The 9,708-nt window shown below is 46.9% G+C and overlaps 1 long non-coding RNA gene across 1 annotated transcript; it reads left to right on the forward strand.

Annotated features, from left to right (window-relative positions):
• The first annotated feature begins 581 nt into the window (after positions 1-581).
• Positions 582-9,499, forward strand: LOC134477241 (uncharacterized). The gene is made up of 2 exons (XR_010049154.1): positions 582-742; positions 9,152-9,499. It is a non-coding gene; the product is annotated as an uncharacterized LOC134477241 (long non-coding RNA).
• Positions 9,500-9,708: the final 209 nt, after the last annotated feature.

Below are 9,708 nucleotides of genomic sequence, written 5' to 3' on the forward strand. Positions count from 1 at the left end.
CCTCCAGAGAGCCCATGAGGCAGGCTAAACAGGTTTTCAGTTCTTCCCAAGAGTCCCTTCTTTTCATTTTCCCAGCATCGCTCCCAGAGGTGCAAGGTTTGCTTTCTATCCTTGAATTCCTGTTTTCTCAACTCTCCGTGAATTCACTCCAGTGTGCTGAATGCAAAGAAAGAAAACTGAGTTCTTGGACTCAGGGAACTTGGGTAATTTTCTTCCTGGAATAAGAATGACCTGATTTGGCCATGTTGGAAGTGACTGCGAGTGTTTTGCTCAGGTTAGCTGTAAGGAGTTCACTGCCACCAACATCCTTTATCACGGGGATGAGATCTGTGCTCTAACTCTGAATGTCAGCAGTAGTGGAGACTTGGAAAGAATACAGATGAACAAAGGGGCCACCAGGGTGGCCCCTGGGTCTCATGCTCTAGGGCCATTCTCTGGGTAAGAACATGCAGAGCCCAGCCCTTGCATGGCCTCCAGACATGGCTTTCCTGGGGAGCGCTTTAGAACATGAGCTGCAGTAAGTGTTTATGGTTCTCATTGATTGTCAAGGTTCCTGACAGAATTCTCAGAAATAGAAACTGTGGTAGCCGCATATGTGAGACTGTCTCAGTAAGGAGGAGAACACTCCCAGTGCAGGCCCCCTTTCCATCTGGCAGGAGAACGCTGCAGAGAGGAAGCTCAAGGTGCACAGAGCAGTAACCGTTTCCTCCAGGATTAGCGCCTCCCCTGATCGTGGCCAGAGGTCAGTATATCCTGTGTGTGTGTGTGTGTGTGTGTGTGTGTGTGTGAGAGAGAGAGAGAGAGAGAGAGAGAGAGAGAGAGAGAGAGAGAGTGAGAGAGAGAGAGAGAGAGAGAGAGAGGAAAACTGGGGCCGACCAGGTTTAGCTGGGTTTTGAATGAATCCAACTTCTAAGCCAGCTGCAGGAAGAGTCTAACAATGTGACTCTGCCACTCCAAAACAGCTGAGACCATTAAAGCCAAGTTGGCAGATTTCTTCTTCCTGAGGGAAGCAAAGACAGCCAGGCTCTAAGCCATGACAGTTTGTCACCTTAAAGGGTGTATGGGTTGCAGTGAGAGTTGTGTGTGTGTGTCTGTGCAGGTGAAAACACCTCCATCTAGAGCCGTGGGAAGGCTTTGCTCTGTAGCAGTTCAGCCACAGAGCTGAACCACATGGAAACACAGTTTTCCTCCTGAAAATCAAATTCTCCACTGATCAAGGGAAACCACTTCTCTATCCCACAGAGCTTCCAGGGGCTGTGTGGCTCAGATGTCAGGGATCCCAAGTACTGAAGCTTTGAGTCTGCATCAAAGCCCTGATTTTAGTCATCAAGGTGGTTGGGACTACAGATTGATAATTGGTGGCCACTGGGAAAAGGAAACCACATGTACATACATGTTACGTGTTGTATGTGTGCATATTCATGAAAGATCAACCATAAGCTCACAGTCTATTTTAATGACACCATTCTCTTTTTGTGAATATTTTCATAAAGAAAGAGAATCTTGAAAGAATACAGGTGCCCCTGGCCCTTATAAACCAGAACATATTTAGAGGGTCAGGGTGTTGGGGTTAGGGTTTATGATCAGGTGACTTCAGTTGCTGATCCCTGGAAATCAACTAGGACAGGGTCCCGCACACCCTGGCCACTACCTGCTACAGTTCTGTGGCCTATCAGGAACAAAAGGCAGAGTCAGAGGTGCCACAGGAGTGAGGCTTCATCTGTATTCACAGCGTCTCTCCATCAAATGGTGCAGACACTAAATTCTCATAGAAGCGTGAACCGTGCTATGAGCAGCCCATGGGAAGGACATATGTTATTGGCTTCTTCAGATCATTCAAATCATCCCGCCAACCCCTGGCCCATGGAACATTTATCTCATACAAAATCTTTCCATGGTGCCCAAAAGTTTGGGGGCTTCCAAACTAGAACATTCCATTATTATCTGAGAATTCTGATGTGTGGATCAGAGACTAAGCTTGCATAAAATATATGTTCAAATTGCATGCTTAGAATTCAATGACAAGGTTTGTGGAGCTACAGGTTCCCGAAAAGCCTTGGTCCCACACATCAGGTTGTCAGACATGCATGCCCACTAGAGCAGCAGATGTTGTGGTGCTCCTGGCTGAACCCCCAAATCTAGGTGGACTATTCACTGCTTCTAGGGAGCCCACCACTCTGCAGAGTCCAGCTGCCATCCCTGGAGCACCTCTGCTTCTGTTAATCTTATCTAACAGGCTTTCAAACAGCAGGTCTTTTGAGAAAAATTTATACTCTCACTGGGATGAATTTTGGAGTCTGGGGCTAGGTGGTTTTGTGAGCAGTCAAGCTTAAATCCCTGTTACTGATGTCATTTTAGGGTTTCCTCTAAGTATTTTGGCTTTTGGCTTTCTTAAAATATCTTAGTTTTTTTTAAGAGGCCCTTTCACTATGATAGTCACAAGGAATAAAATTTTTAAAAGCGTCTTAACAACCTTTGGGAAAGTCCTATCTGAAGTTGAAAACTGTTAGAAAAAAGAGCTATTATGCGGCTTTAAAATACCATGGAGTCCACTGACCTCTTCAGCACTTAGGTGGCAGAATTACTTACTGGCCTTTTGGGTCCCTTTTCCTATCTGCATTTGCCAGAAATTTCCAGAATGCATCTTTTTCTAATTACCAAGTTTTATCATTTTCTCTCCAGACTTCTGTATCCTCCCCATGCTCATCTTGACCATTTATACATGGAAAGTGACTCCATGGTTTATGAAATATGTTCACAGATGCTGGGTATTATCTCACTTAAACTTCCATCTAACAAAAAAAAAAATAGCAATCATGTCTACCATTGCTCTTCTAAGACATCGCCCTATGTATGAAAAAAGTAAATAAAGATGCAAGAAAAAATTGCTGAAACAGATTTTAGGCTTTTTTTCCATTGCAAATTATCTTCCCTAACAGGCCATCTGGGCACTGCGCCAACCGGCCAGAGGCTACTTCTGACAACATGGTGTTTCTAAGTGACACCAACAGAGAGGCCACGGGCACAGCGCTCAGCTAAAGCTCTGCGACCTCAACCAACACAGGGCTCTCTTCCATGTGAATTTCATCTGATCGTTGTCCTGTTTAGTATCAGTTTTTAAAGCAGGCTTCTGGAAAGGTCCGGACGGAAATGATACAAACGCAGTATGTTTCCTGAGCAGGGCGCCATCTGTCACATGCCACAAACCCTGCAGCATGGGTTCCCTAGGGTTGTCCTGAAGCACTTTCATCGGGATGCTTCCCAGATGGGACACAGGCTGCATCACCAGGTCTGTTCTCTCTGAGGCCCCTTCCAGCAGGCCTGGAGCTTCTCACCATCCAGCGCCTGCCGTTACTGCTTTTCTCCTACTGATTCTGGGCCAATCTTACTCAACCCCCACTGCAAACCATGAAGCCAGGCACAGGGGAAAACTAGGAAACAGGCACACCTGCAACCCCAGTGCTCTGGGAGACTGAGGCAGGAGGATTCCATGTTCCAGTTCCTCTACCTCTGAGACCCACTTCTAAGCTCTCAGCATTGCCCTTACCTGAACTGAGATGTTTCTTAGTCTCCTGCACCAGATAGACCTCCCTGTCCTTATTTGTAAGCTAAAGGGGAAGATTCAATTATTTCCAGCTTCTCACTGATTTTTAAGATCATGGCACTAACATGAGCAGAGAGACGTCCCCCAGGCAATATAGCTCGTGGAAGGCCCAGCCCACAGAAATCAGAGCCATGTAGTGTCCTGGGCCCTGTGGGGTCACTCCTGCCCACCCACTCCCTCATAAGACTCTTGCAAACCACTGGAGTCAAACTCATTTCAATGACCATGCTTTAAAGAGCTGAGCAGGTTTGGAAAAACAAAAAGTATAAGGTGTGATCAAAAAGTAGTATGGTGGTGTGACTCTTTTTAAACAAATTTATTACAGGAAAAGATGCCATGCCATTCACCCCACACTCCCACACACACACTTTGCACGCACTTATCCCATTACTCTTGCCGCTTTCTGAAGCAGTTCTGCAGTCCTCTTTCCTGCAGGTCTCTCTGTGGCTGCCTGGATACTGTGAATTTACAGCGCTTTCTGTCGATTCAAAGTGTGGCATTGAGTCCTCCTTCACTTTACTTGCCAGCCCTGGACTGGACCTCTTGGGCTTATTAGCAAAGTGTAAGTGACTGTGAAAGCTCTTAGCAATGGGTCTCTTACTGTACTATTTATAAAGCCCAAACACTCACCATAAGTTTTGCTCATACATAACTTTGATGAAGAGGAAACAGCACAGGGTCAGCTGAAACCACTCTGCACTTCTTACTCCAAGATGGAGGCTTCAGCCCAGGAATCCCAAAGGCTCAGCATGCTTTGGAAGAACCGAGCATTCATCTCATCGGCAAGTCTTTATCTGTGTTATTTTGCAAATGCACATTCTTAATTTTTAAGGGAATAGCTGACTTCATCACCACGATGTGGAGAATGCTGAAAATAGTGAATATTGAGATTCTCTGTTTTCTGTCTGCCTCACACCCACACACACACACACACACATAAAGTTCAGCACCATCTTGGTCTGTGACTTCTTGCAGAGTCTGACTATGGACATGCATATTAGCTGGACACACAGAATAAGGTTCTGGGACCTCATTCATGCATTTTTAATCTTCGAAATGCCCCCAACATTTTACAGCAGCATATAGAAAAACCACATCGGTGTGGCCTCCAGGATCCTTCTCCAGCCCCCAGCCCTGGGCGCCTCCCTGCACCTTCCTCTTTTGATGCCAGTGCTTGAATGCTCTTCCTCCTTCGCAGTCTTGCAAGCTTCTTAGCCCTCGTTATCAGTGCTCTCCAGCTGTGCCTTTTTTCACCCTGAGCTGCAGAGGTAGCACTGTAGGCCTTCTGAGCTCACAGCGACCTTTACTATCTCTTCCCAACACCACATGATGCCATGACATTCGATCCCAGTGTGCCTCTTATGTGGAGCCCTAAAGGATAGGGACAGGATGTGTCCACTCCTGCCCCAGGAATCAGCCAGCTGGGCCTGCAATTAGATGCTAGATGTCTGTTTTCTCTGTTTGTTGATGGGCTCATCAAAGTCCAGTTAGATCTGTTATATTTTCCTGCAAAGAATATTCAGGACTAATAAACAGTTACCAGCACCCTGAATTAACCAGCTTCTCAGGCAAAAGCCTTTCTCCACTGGAACGAGCATCCTACACCACTGAGAAGATCCAGCCCAGGACAGGCATCTAGAAACATCTGTATCAGCAAAATACACACAAGTTGAGTCTCTGACAATCCCAGTGCTGGTATGGCTGACCTTCATCTACCTTGGCCAGATCCGGCCTTTCAAGGGTTTCTCACCAAATAATTAATTGAAGCTCATTGGAGGCTTTGATCTTAACAAACAGTTCAACTTGGCTTGACTTCTGCTCTGGTCTGGTAAGAATTTCATTTGCACAAACAGCTCGTGTCCCAGGATGAACCCGAGGCATAGATGCGGGGAAGGCGACATTTCCATGACACTTGCTAGAGTTAATATAATGTCCCCCTTTTGACATTGCCACCCCTGTGCAAAATTAAAAGGCTGGGTAGGAAACAGAAATGATTCAAGACAAATGAGGATGCCTCTGTGCTGTCCCAATCTATTCCACCTGCCTTGGCATTTGCATAAATCATGGCTCCTGCCTCTAATTCTGTTTTGGAAACTCGCTGGGAGAAGATCCCTTTCTAATAAATTCTTTAGCTTTTTAAACCACAATATAATATCTATATACAGTTATGAGGTGCAATGTGAGAAATTGACACCTTCATGCAACATGTAACGCTCGAATCAGATAATCAGCACTTCCATCTTCTCTGATGTTAATCATTTTTATGTTTTGGAACCTGTGAGCTCTTCCTTTTAGCTCTTTTGGAATATATCATAAATTGTTGCAGACTCTAGGGTCCCTCTTGGATTTAGAACACAGGAACTAACTCCTCCTGTCCTCTCTGAGCCTCTCAAGCCTCTGGTGACACTGATCTATCTGGTCCCTCTCTGAGATTCTATCAGGTCAGTATTTCTCACAGTGTAGGTTTGGGCTTCTTGTCCTCAAGGTGGTTGGTGGAGAAAGGATCAAAAACTGTGGGGGGTTTCAATGCTGCTCTGCACCCTGACATAAAGCTCTTCACTTAATTCCACTCTCCCAGCACCTCCCAAGCTAACCACAGAGTCCTTCATACCTCAGTGCAGATGCGGGCAAGCATTCCCCGGGAAGAGCTGGGTGGGAAGCATTAAGCTTCACAAGCTACCCTTGGCCTCTGTGGCTTGTATACTGTTACATTGTGTACTTCGTTGTTGTTTTGTTGACAGCCCTTTAAAATGGTTCGTCCAAAGGCTGCTTGTATCCCTCTCTGCTGTACAATGTCCTTCCCTGGCAACCCGTTGCCAGGCTGGTCCAAGTGGAATCAGCTTATGTGAAAGATGTCTTTGAATCACTCTTAGTCATCTCGCACTTCTCCCCTGAGAAGTCCAGGGTAATCTTGTTACCACAGAAGCATTTCCTCAGCCATCTTAGCACAGAGGCCAAATAACAAGCTGTTCCCTAGGGCGCTACATCACATTTCAGTCCCCTGCTGTGTGCCTTTGCTATGTGGAACACTGGGAAAAGTGTTGTCCACTCTGTCTCTCCTCCTACACACAGCTACTTGCTTAGTCCCATCCCAGTGAGAAGCCGGCTGGCCGAAAGCTATGGCCAGCTGTAACCAATGTGCAGTCCCAGGTGGGAGTCACACGCTGGGGCCACCTGCTCAGCCAACATCTCTAGCCGCTGGCCAGCTGCTCTCTGCAGTCCTTGCTCTGACTTTTTCCCACAGAGCTGGTCAGATCTATGACTGTAGAATCAAAAACACCTGGGTTTATCTTGTTTCCATTGTAACACTGTTTTGCATGATTTTAAACAGGTGAATAAATCTCTTTAACTTTGTTTCTTCACGCAAAATGTGGTACCCTCATGTCTCATGCCAAGTTGCAGGGAGGAGCCCTGGAGGCAAGGTAGGAAATCACCAAGAAAGGGCAGGAGCACCCTTCTCTCCTTCTCCTTCCACCCTGGGAGCTCTTCTGGCTGCCCTGGATGACTACTGAAACAGCAGAACTCCAAAACCACTACATAACAGGAAACAAACCAGAGAACGATGGGCCAGGGGCAAAGGGCAAGGGTGACAATCCTAACCCAGGATGTAGGAGAACTTAGGTTGATGCTGAGCTGAAACCCCAGGGGAAGTAACATCAGACCTTCTAGAGAAAGGAAGGAAGCAGATTTGGGCAGAACAGGCAGCAGGAACAAAGACAGGGAGCACCCAGGAATTCCAGGAGGGATGGCAGGTGTTCACCAGAGCTGGGAACGAGGTAAACACACAGGAAAAGGCAGAATCGTTCCTTGCTGGGCTGTGGTGTAGCTTGTTTCTGCAGCTGAGGACCCAGTGTCTCCTTGTGAACACAGGGTGATAGCCTCAGCCATCCTCCTCACCACCACCTCTCATGCCAAGGCGGCTAGAGTCCCAAAAGAAGCCTGCCAGAGGGTACAAGCTTCTTGTCCACAGCGTGTCTCTCCTTTAAGTATACAGCCCCCCTGGGGGACCTCTGACCTTCTCCGTGCTCTGTTCCCACAATGTGCAAAACACCTGCCCACACACCTGCCCAGAATGCTCAGCCTCAAACCGGCACTTGGAAATAAATCTAAATGCAGGTGAGGGCAGCCTAGGACACGGTACTTTCCTTTCCCCATCAAAGACAGACAGAGCCCCTCTGCTGAGCACTACAATGCTGAAATGTGTGAAGGACACATCTAGCTCTAGATCCTCCCCTGCCAAGGTACCCATTTATTTAAACATCGAGGTGACCCTATTTTTTCATATACAGTTTATTAAAACTTCAGTTAATGAAATAGTGCACCCAAGGGCACCCAGCTCACCCCAGCAAGCCCTCAAGGGACCAGCATGCGTTCCAAGATCATGGACATGTGACATTGAGAACTCAAACTTCAAAGAAGCAAAGCAAGCATGAACAAAGACTTGATTTTTGTCCCTGTTATCCATCCGTACTTTTGTGGGTTTCTGCATGCACACACACACACACACACACACACACACACACACACACGCATGCACACACAGAATTCACAGTGCAGAGCTCTCTCCAAAGACAGCTATTTTCCATCATGAGGAAGCAGAGAGAAAGGCAAGATAATGCCCCTGGGTTGTCTTCTGTTGCTGACACAAAAAACAAGCCCACTCATGCTAATAATGCCGAGCTTACTTCATTTATGAAAGACACCAACGAGAAATTGACCCTGAGGATTCATCATTCCTAGAAATTTCCCAGACATTTCTGTCTTTAAAACTTTGCCAATCACAGAAATCCTACAGATCTGTGACTTTCCAAGAGTCTGTTGGTCCTTGACATTCTTCCATGTTCTGAATTGCCCTTAGGGACAATTTTGGTTTTGCCTGAAAATCTTTCACCCAAGTGTTTTTATTGTTTAATTTGGTTTTTTGAGTCAGAATTTCTTTATGTAGTCTCGGCTGACCTTGAGCTCATGGCAATCCTGCCTCAGCCTTCCATGTGCTGGGATTAGAGGCATGTGCCACCATACCTGGTACCAATCAAGATTTTTGCACATAGCCCTAAAAGCCGAACAGAAAGAGACCTCCCTGGGCTGAGAGGCACATTTTAGGCTCTCCTCAGAGACACAGCCACCTCTCTGGTGAAAACACAGGCCACAAAGGATTAACAGCATTCCTCTGGGGTCCCCTAGATGGTAATAAATGTCCCTGTCATTTGTTTACTGGCACTAGACAGGACAGGACTTTTAGATAAATACACTTGGCACCTGTGAGATTTATGCTATTCCTCTGTGCACAGTAATGTTTAATCAGGAAGTTAACGTATTACCGTGTAAAATCCTTTACAAGCGTGTGCAAACAGACAGCCACCATTAGCGCTTTGGCAGACCTCCGGGGTCATCCGGTCCCCTCCTCATGGGGAGCTCGAATGGAGAGGCATTACGAGGAGGGCACTCTGCAAACACTGGGTTCTTGTCTTCCTTTTTCTTTTCTTTTTTTTCTTTTTTTTTCTTTTCCTGTTTTTGTGTTTGCTTCTCTACATTTCCTTCTTTCAGACCAGCAAAGCAATCACCAGGAGCACGGCTGTAGTCCTGTCTCCAGGCCCCTGGACAGCAGTGAGGGATTCGGGGAAGGTAAATTGAGGTCAGCAGAGGCGGTGGGAGTTGGTACCTTTGGACGACGCCAGGGAGCACGCGGGAGACACAGCGTGAAACGTCCCACCTGGAGTGGGAGGAGGCAGCTGCAGCCCCAGCGCTGTAAGCCCGGCTCCACGAAGTCTAGCCGACATCTGGAAAGGATATCAGGAGACACAGGCGGGCGGGCTGGCGCACCCGGCTACCTTTGTACTTCTCGATGCAAATTGAAAAGCAAAACAGACATCAAGGATATATTTATATAACTGTCTTCGAGTTGCATTTTCTACTCCCATCTGCTGCGCATGATAAGTTTCAAGTGTTTTCTAATAAAAAAAAAAACCACTCAGGAGGGTGGGGTGAAGTGGAAGGAAGCCTGGGCGTGTGAGAGTTGGCCTGAGCGCCTGCTCCTTATTTGGTGCTGAGACGGAGCCTGCCGGGCTTGGCTGGAAAGGAAAAGGTGCAGTGTGTCATTTCAC

Source organism: Cavia porcellus, unplaced genomic scaffold, assembly GCF_034190915.1.
Source record: "Cavia porcellus strain 051 isolate PalLab524CR breed Dunkin Hartley unplaced genomic scaffold, mCavPor4.1 scaffold_8, whole genome shotgun sequence".
Taxonomy (NCBI): Eukaryota; Metazoa; Chordata; class Mammalia; order Rodentia; family Caviidae; genus Cavia; species Cavia porcellus.